Consider the following 10168-nt stretch of genomic DNA (forward strand, 5'->3'; position numbering starts at 1 on the left):
ACATGCTGTGAGTGACAGTCGTCTGTGTGTGTGTGTGTTATTTTTGACTGCATTTGATGGATAGACCCTCTGAGATTGGTGAGCTCGAAGCCATTAATATTTTGTTTAAACTGTTGCATGTCAACATCTGCTCTGGAAAAATATAAACAAAGAGAAGATTTCATTGGACCAATGTTCTGGGGAGAAAGGACTGGACATTGTGGTTAGCGAGAAAGGAGAAAGTGGAGGCAACAAGTGTAATGAGAGGCAGGAGAAAGGAATGCATATGGAGTGCCTTAGTCAGAAGGAGGTATGAGATCAGCCAGCTCTGTTGAACAGAGGTCATTCATTAGGCGAACACATAGAGAGAATACTCCAAACTTCTGAGTCAGAAGCTGAAGAATGTCTGTTAGTGAGTTAATGCCAGTGGCCCTTTGAATGCAGTACAGGATGTTATGGTAGTGTGTGTGTGTGTGTTTTCTCTTTCCCTCTCACACACACATTCCTTACTGATTGACACTTTATTCATACGAAAGCATTTTTGTAGTTTCCCAATTGATTTCATTTTAGCCACCAATACCCCTTTAATGAACTTTCTATCCAAACTTATGTACAGACTGCATATATCAAGTCTTAAATTCAAGAAAAGCATGCTTACTATAAAAATTCGATGCCCAAGGCTAAATGCAAATTAAATGTTTTATTTTGTTAATAATTCCAGCTAGTCTTAAAATAGAAAGCTCTATGAGTCTAATCAATAGCAATAGTAAGAGCAATTTCATTATGTAACCACTTGTTTAACGCGTTTAGGTTCTGTGTTCTTTTGTAAATAAAATGTCTCAGCTATTCACCTAGAGCAGCTATTTTGTAACTTACTATATTTAAAGTCTGAGAAAGTATCATTATAATAAGAAAAAAAAGATTGAGAGACTTGGTTATTGAGCAATGTAAGACACAGTTTGAGATTATTTATTTAGAATTACTGTTATTTTTTTTTTCAGGTTTGTTTAGTTAGAGTGGCACAAAGTAGGCAAGTAATCTAGATCTATGTAAATAGAACATTTATATGCATATAATTATTCAAACTTAAGTGGTCAAGCAACTTTCTTTGCAGCTCCAAACACGTAGTCAATGCCAGTTGATTTTTTTTTTTTGTTTTTGTCACCCTTTTTTTGTCACCCTAACCCTAACCCTAACCCTAACCCTAACCCTTTTCAAGCCACTTTTGGTTGTATGATACAAACTTATTGTTTTAAAATGATCTAAATTTAAATCTTTCATAAACTTTCATGCTATATTCCAAACGCTTGATTAATAATGGTTTCAAATTTTGGCACAAGGCCAGCAATTGTTTTGGGTGTGTGGCGGGGGGGTCAATTTCATTGATCGCAGTATTCATTGACCCCAAAAGGATGAAAGGCAAAGTTGAACTCAGTGAAATTCGAACTCAGAATGTAAAAATGGGCAAAATTCCAATGTGCTAATAATTCTGCCAGCTCACCACCTGAAACACCTGATTAATAATGACAGTTATTTTACTAGATACTACATTATTTTTGAAATTAATTGGTAAAAGGCAGTGTATTTCAACAGAAATATAACAAGTGTTAAGGAAAATATTTAAAAGTTTGGATCATGAGTATCATTATAAGCAATGAATTAACCCCTTTGGATAAGAACAGCTGTTTAAAGAAGTGCCAATCTCTAATTGTGAAGGGAACCTGTGAAAGAGGTGACCCAGGAAGATGTAGGATGAAGTTGTGAGAAAGGATCTTCAGATTCTGGGCTTCACTGAGGAAATGACAAGGGACTGGGAGTTGTGGGGATTTGCTGTACTTGAGAAGAAACATCAAGCTAAGTAAGATCGCAGCCATCCATACATACAGGCAATACAGGCATGTCCTTTGCAGGTGCCGGTGTCACATAAAATGCACTCATGCTGGTGCCATGCAGAATGCACTCGTGCTATTGCTACATAAATATGCCCATGCCAGTGGAATGCAAAAAAGCACCCAGCACACTCTATAAAGTAGTTGACATTAGGAAGGACATCCAGCTGTAGAAACCATGCTATAACAGTCAACTGGAGTCTGGACAGCTCTCTTTTTGGCCAGTTCCTCTCAAACTGTCCAACTCATGCTAGCATGGAAAACAGATGTTAAATTACGACAACAATGACCCACCTGAGACTGTCCCTGGTCTTTTGATACAAACTTGTTGTTTTAAAATGATCCAAACTAAAGCCTTCCATCAAAACTTCCTGCTAATTTTAGCTTTAAGCACCAGTTTAATAATGACAAAGTTATTTTACCAAATTCTTCATTATTTTCAAACTTAATCGAAACAAAGGCAGCATATTTCAATAGAAATATGGTAACAAAAGGGATATCGAAATTCTTTTTAACAAAGTACAAAACTAATGTTCTCAGCATAAAACATGCAGCCAATTGAAAAAATTGTATTATATTTATTCATCATTTTTATTTTGACTACTATGTTTAAGATTGTAACATAAGATATATATTTATTTCTGATATAGAGAGGAAATTCTAAGTATTTTAACATTGTAGAAGGTTACCAGCAAGTCAATGCTTGGATGTGTCTGATTCCTGGCCAAGCCATTTCATATCACTTTTTTACTGTACCACCAGTTTCCAGTTGAAAGCAATAGCCTATAGGAGATTGGGTCCTTTTAGACTCCTATGTACCTGACAAACTACCTTTTATTCTCGTCATCAAAATTACAATATCAGATAGAAATGATAGTGTTGCTTAATTCTTAGCAGTAGACATTAGAAATCTTCTCTCTCCCACCTCTTCTTCTTTCTGTCACTACCCTATTAACTTAGGAAAGTTAACAAACATCCTCATTAAATATCTCCCAACCAAAAAGCATTGAAACAAAAACTTATAACATGACAAGGTCTATTATATCATATCAAAGAGAAGTATTCTAATTTTGAGAAATAGCCAGTAGTCAGATACAATCAAGAAAAAAAAATGCTCAGTAAAAAATAGCTTGTAAAGATTCCCATGTTTACAAATGATAACAATGACTGAATATATTAAGTTTTGGAAAAACTTTGGGAAAACTATTGAAACTTGTTGCTTATGGTCATTATCATTAAAATTGCCCAGAACTGAAAGCACAGAAAATTTCAGGTAGCATTGTTTAAAAAAGTCAGACCATGAATTAGTAAAGAAACTGAAGATTAGAAAAGAATTACGCATTCTGTGTCATAATATTAGTATTGGTTATTCTTATATAACTCTGTGTGTGTGTGTCCTTGATAAACACTAGAAGAAAGTAGCAAATAAAGAAAAATATTGAAGTGAAGTAGAGTAAGTCAATGAGAAGAAAAGAACAGTATTGCCACTAAACACAAACACATCTGAAAGAGTCATCAGACTGATGGACAAAAATTCAACCATCAATACATTTCAGACACAAATTCACAGATGTGCACTTTCTTCTCTCCGACTCTTCCAGTGATTTCTATGATGATAGACTGCTTTAAACAAGCCAAAATATATGCTCTCCTTTTATTCAGAGTTACATGCTACCAACTAGAGGAAGCCCTAGATAAGAGCTGAGAATCAGGTAAGTATCTTAGATAGATGATATCTCTTGATACAGTGGTAGTAAACCTTGACCAGAGACAATATTCTTCCCTGGAATTTATAAATTCAATATATTGAGTCATCCCATAAATAATGCGACTTTTTATACTGCTTTTATTTTTCAAAATTAAGATAAACAAAGTTCTTTTTTAATCTAAAATATACTTTCCATTTTCTACAATGCTCTCCCATCTATCTAGTAGACTTGCAAGGCCCCTCTTCCAAAATTCACTTGTCTGTGATGAAAAATACTCCTCAAGTACTGTCCTGACTTCATCTACAGAATTCATATTTTTTCCATCCAAATGATTTTGCAGATTGCAGAATAAATGATAATCAGATGGGGTGATGTCCAGCAAATATGGTGGGTGGGGCATCGTTTGCCATTCAAACTGCTCCAGCCTTTGGAATGTCCTCCTCACTGTATGTAGCCGAGCATTATCCTAATGGAAGAACGCCTTTTGTCTTGAAACTCAAGCTGCTTGCAGTAGAACTACTTTATCATTTGGTTTGGGTTTAAAAGTTCAAAGTGGACTAAATTTTTCTTATCCCACCAAACAGATAACAACATCATACATGGGTGAAGACCTGCTTTAGCCTGGGGTGCTGGTGTTTCTCTTTTCCCTGCCCACTGTCTTCAGTGCTTGACGTTTTTATAGAGAACTCATTTCTCATCACCAGTCACTATTTGGTCCAAAAAATGTTCATTTGTGAAACGTGACTGCAAACAAAAGTACACATTCACTCTCTGCATGGGATTAGACTCAGAAAGTTTGAACCAATTTTCTGATGGCATACAGATGGCGATGAATGATTGAATGACCAAATTCAAGTGTCTCTGCTAGTTCCTCAACAGTTATGATAGAATTTTGTTCCCCCAGAGTTTGCAGGACATCCTCATAAAGCTCTACAGATCTTCCAGGACGAGGCTCATCTTCTAGGCTGTAGTTTCAGTGCTTTTGTTATACACCAGAGATTGACATAAATGCATTCACAGACATTTTCCAGTTTCTGACCCACATGTGTGGTTTTTCTCTCTTGGCTTTTTTCAACCACTACTTAGAAATAATCTCTGCTCCTTGGAACTGATTGATCTTGTGCCATTTCAATTCAGGCACCTCTAACTTACTTGTCTGTCATTTTTTTCATCAATCCCCAGCTCCTGCACTAACAACTATACTAAGTCCTGCCTCCTCATAACACTGGTCCTATGGAATTCCCTTCAAGCTCATATCTTTCATGCAACTTGCAACAATTTATATGAAATGTTGACTGTGTGAATTTTATCTCAGAGTGCCTGCAAAGGCTCCAAGCACTACCTTTTCATTCAGACCTATCGAGTAAAAATGAAAAAAATAAAACAAAGATTCTCATATTGGCTGCAAATTTGGTTTATCAGCTTTATCGTCTGACCAACATGAAAATACACTAAATTCTAAATGCAAGGAAAGTTCCTTTAGTGTCTTGTTCCTCCCACAAGTTTTAAAATTAAACTAAGAAACTCAACTACACTGTACATAACATCAAATTAAATATTGAGTGCAAATAAGGGAGTAAAGTAATAAAAATATAGATATAATTCTAAAATATCACAGTTGATAGCCAGTACAAAACTTGACTGAAATGCAGCAGTACAAAATTTAGAAGGAATATTTTTTAACATACTGTATTTTAATGTGTATAAGGAACCTACTAATTTTGGGGGTTTTAAATTTGGAAGAAAGGTTTTGTAAAGGATTAGGTAAGTTTTGATAAGAGCACCTGCACTTACTGGGTAATGTGTTTCATTTTTGTGTGGGAAAAAAAGAGAGAGAGAGAGATGAGAGACTATGGATATAGTAAGAAAGAAAAGGCTCTCTAATAAAGAGAGGGGAGACATAAATGAAATTAAAAATGTATAAAATCATACTAATGAGATGCTTTTCATCTCTCTCTCTCTCTCTCTCTCACACACACACACACACACAAACAAACAAACAAATGCATAGTACTGTGGAAGAGAAAACAAGTGTTTGTTTTTTCTTAAACGCACAAGATATAGTATGTAAATTAAGGATGTTTTTAAAAGATACAATATTTTCTCATTAGAATATATGTAATGAGTCTACTCATGCCCACTTGTCTTGATGGCCACTGTTTTGGCCACTTTTTGAATCAGTTTTGTTGGGAGGAACATCAAAGGTAAGTGGAACTTCGTCTATATTTGCTATGTTACAAAGTTGGTATTGTGTAAATTAACGATATAAGAATGAAACTGAAGGATCTTTTCTTCATAAGAATCAGACATCTTCTGAGCAAGCTTGGTTCTTTGACTCACACCATTCCTCTTTATGAAACGGAAGCACCAGATGGGCATGCCTTTAAAATCAGTTGTTTCTTGTCCTTCCTCTTTGCTCTTTTTTTATCTCCTTAGCAATTCTTCTTCTTTGATTGATGAGTATCTTTGTTGAAACAAATGCACCAGTTTGCCTTTGGCTTTTGACCCAATGTTTGAGTTTTTCCTCCAGATTTGGCCACCTTGTCTTTTTGCCTTGTGCTGCTCTCTTCATCCTTGGCATCTGTAAAAGTTCATCTTTGTGCTTTCTCCACAGTCCAATCATGGCAGCCATAGGAGGAAGCCCAAACTGTCTTGTTGGAGCTTTATTTCCATGCTCCTCTGCAAACTTAATCACTTCCAAGTTGAAATTTGCAGGATATGAAATGCATTTTTTATTCTCGGACATTTTTACGTTAATAGTAAACAAAAATCTATAAAAAAAAGTAATGCAGGATCATTTAAATAACAGTAGACAATACCTAAGGTTGTGTCTCAGTTGAATTTCCATATTTGGAAATCCAAGAGTGAGCTGCATTGCCATATATGGCTATTGAGCATGCTTGCTGTTTCTGATATGTTGTATGACCTCTGTATGAGGCGTAAGCTTTTAAAAAACTGTAAATGTTTGCACTTCGCTCGCAATTTGGATCTCTTCAGATCCCTCAGTTCTAAATACAATATAGAACTCTCACGTTAATACAAAAATACGGATCTAACAGTCTTAGTGAGTACAAGTAAGTACTGTTTGGCAGACGATTGTCGTTCGTAATGGCCGCTATATGCGTGTGCCGTTGCTTGAACGGATAGCAACTCATCCATTAAGACGTTGCAACCCGTTGGGTGTTGGCCTGAGGTATGCGCTGTTGTAAGTCATGGAGATTTGAGATTCGAGGAATTAAATAATTCATTAATATCTATAATATAACCCATGTATAAGAAACTCCCGTATTTTTTAACCTAATTTTTTATTAAAAAGAAAAGAAAAGTGGCTATCCTTATACACGTTAAAATCCGTAAATGAAAATATAACATCTATAAGTAAATTTGAAATGCCATGTGCCAAGGGACACTAATAAGAAAAAAAGGTCCGTACTCAATCAGCATGATTGTCTCCCTTACATTAAAGCTTAAAGATAAATTCAATTGTTCGCTAATGACACGATAATCTTATTAATTTAAATATTAAAATTAAAAAATAATAATTTGTGTCATACTGCAAGTATTCTATTTACTGATTTTAAATTGTTTCAATGAAAAAATTGTGTCTATGTGTAAGAACGAAAAAAAAAAAAAACGAGAGTGAGTCAGTAATGCAATCTTTATTTGCATTACTTTTTTATTTACTTTCCTGTATATGAGAGTAAGTAAAAAAAAGTAATGCAAATAGAAATTGCATTACTTTCTGATTCACCCTTATATAATGAACATACTATATAACGTGCGTGCATGGGCGTACTGTTGAAAAAGACCTCATGATAACAAATACTAACATTACAACAGACTTCTCTATTCTAAGAGAGAAACTAGAGATTGTACAGCTATTTAAATATCTGGTGGTAGTCATTAATGATAAAGGGGTGAGACTAGAAGTCTTTGCAAGAACTGCAGAGGCAATAACTTCCCAAATCAAACCAAAGCTATTATGGAGAGATAAAAACATCACCAACAAGAGTAACATTATACTCCTGCATTCACTGGTACTCTCTCTTTTACTTGTTTCAGTCTTTTGACTGTGGCCATGCTGGAGTACCGCCTTTAGTCGAGCAAATCGACCCCAAGACTTATTCTTTGGAAGCCTAGTATTTATTCTATCGGTCAATTTTGCCGAACCGCTTAAGTTACGGGGACGTAAACACACCAGCATCGGTTGTCAAGTGATGTTTGGGGACAAACACAGACACACAAACACATACACACATACATATATATATATATATATATATATACATGTATACAATGGGCTTCTTTCAGTTTCCGTCTACCAAATCCACTCACAAGGCTTTGGTCGGCCTGAGGCTATAGTAGAAGACACTTGCCCAAGGTGCCACGCAGTGGGACTGAACCCGGAACCATAGCCACTCCTGCGCCTACTCTTCACTTTCTTGTATACATGGATGTTTGTAGAGTTCAGAGAAAGGTAGAGGTACAAGTAAGGAAATGCTTCCACAACAACTTAGACATTTCATATTTAGAACACATCACAAATGAGCAAATTCATATAACAGTACAGCAGCACAGTGATACACACAGAGATGAAGAAAAGAAAGCTGAAATGCCAGGGCCTTTTGAGATGGAACAAAATTCAAGAACCTTCAAAAACCATTCTTCAAGGAAATGTGGTAGGAGAAAGAAGGAAGCAGAGGAAAATCTTACTGGACAACATCATGGAATGGCAAATAATTAGCAGAGACCCACAAGTTGGGCACATAGCTATAACAGATAGAGAAAACTTGTGTACAGTATATGTCACAATGGACTCCCTGCAACTCTATCAGAAGTATTGAACCCTACAGTGTGTGTGTGTTTTGTCACTCACATACACTGACATTATGTATCCAGCAAGTTGTGCTCACTTCATTTCAAACATAGTAATCAAAAGAGAACCCATGCAGTGTAGAAGCTACCTGATGAAGCAGAAGCACGGAAATCGAATAGCAATTTACTCATACACAACTTTGAATACATACACTTGTGCATGAACCCATAAATGCATGCATACATACATAGATGCATATATTCGTGTGTGTTTGTGTGTGTGTGTACATGCATGCATGCATACATACATACATACATACATACATACATACATACATAATGAAAAAAAATAAATTCAAGGACTAAAAAAATCATTAATATCAAATTTACTTAATACACATCTGAGAAAAATAAAGTTACTTTAAAAAAAAAAAGGTATCATAATAATGTTGTAAAATGTTATTTTAAACTAATGCATAACTCATTGTTTTATATCCAGAATAAATAATATTTTGCTTCATTGAAATACAGGCATATATTCAAGAAAGAATTAAGTAAAAGAAGATAAAATATTATTGAAATATAAACATTTAATTTATCAAAATACATAGCTTTTAACTGTTTCCATATACCAGATTATATACAACAAAGCACAAAGAGAGAATTTTGACAGTCAATGCTTGTGTGTAGTAGAGGAGGAGATAGTGGGGTGGTTGGCCCTGGGTGGCACTTTTATGGGGGAAGCATTTTGGGGTTTGCTGTATAGGCCTATTTGAGTGGAGGAGTCAAGGGCTGTATCAAGTAGCACATACACTGGTTACATTACTATCTGTATATGCAATATTTTTAGTGAATTTAGCATTTTCCTGGTTAAGAGACCTACATGAGATAGTAGATTAACTTTGATTAATGAAAATCTTTATTGTTTGATGGCTCCCCAACTCTACTCAGAACAACACACAACTGACCATGTCCAAACACATTAGTAGGGTGAGAAATTGAGTTAAAAGCAGTGATAGCAGTGCATTGGTGTGTTTATGTCTCAGTAACTTATCAGTTCAGCAAAAGAGACCAAATAAATAAGTACCAGGTTTTAAAAAAATAGGTACTGAGGTCAATTCATTTGATTACAAAATGTTTAAAGTAGTGCCCCAGCATGGCTGCAGAGCAATTACTAAAACAAGTAAAATATAAAAGACACACACACACACACACACACACAAGCATGCACGCGCGTGCACATACACACACACGTATGCCATAAAAATGGCGAAATATCAGTATTCATCACGCCTTCACTCCTGGATGTGACTGGAAGCAATTTGTCTCACCTGTCTATGACACTTTCAGATGTTTTGACACTCACTGGTATGAGAGTCATTTTCAGAGCGCTGTACTGCAGTGAACAGACAAAACAGATACATTGAGCATGTACAGTTAATAATGGAAAAGTGGATGATAAAAGAATGATGATGATGATGATGATAATGATGAAGATGACAATTGCTACAGGTGTGGCTGTGTGGCAAGAAGTTTGCTTCCTAACCACATGGTTCCACGTTCAGTTCTACTATAGCCTTGAGCTGACCAAAACCTTGTGAGTGGATTTGGTAGACAGAAACTGTGATAAGCCCATTTTATATATATATATATATATATATATATATATATAATGACTGACTGGCTCATGTGCGGGTGACACATGAAATCTTTCGAGCGGGATCGTTGCCAGTGCCCCTGGACTGGCTCTTGTGCGGGTGACACATGAAATGTTTC

The sequence above is a fragment of the Octopus bimaculoides genome, chromosome 1, assembly GCF_001194135.2.
Source record: "Octopus bimaculoides isolate UCB-OBI-ISO-001 chromosome 1, ASM119413v2, whole genome shotgun sequence".
Taxonomy (NCBI): domain Eukaryota; kingdom Metazoa; phylum Mollusca; class Cephalopoda; order Octopoda; family Octopodidae; genus Octopus; species Octopus bimaculoides.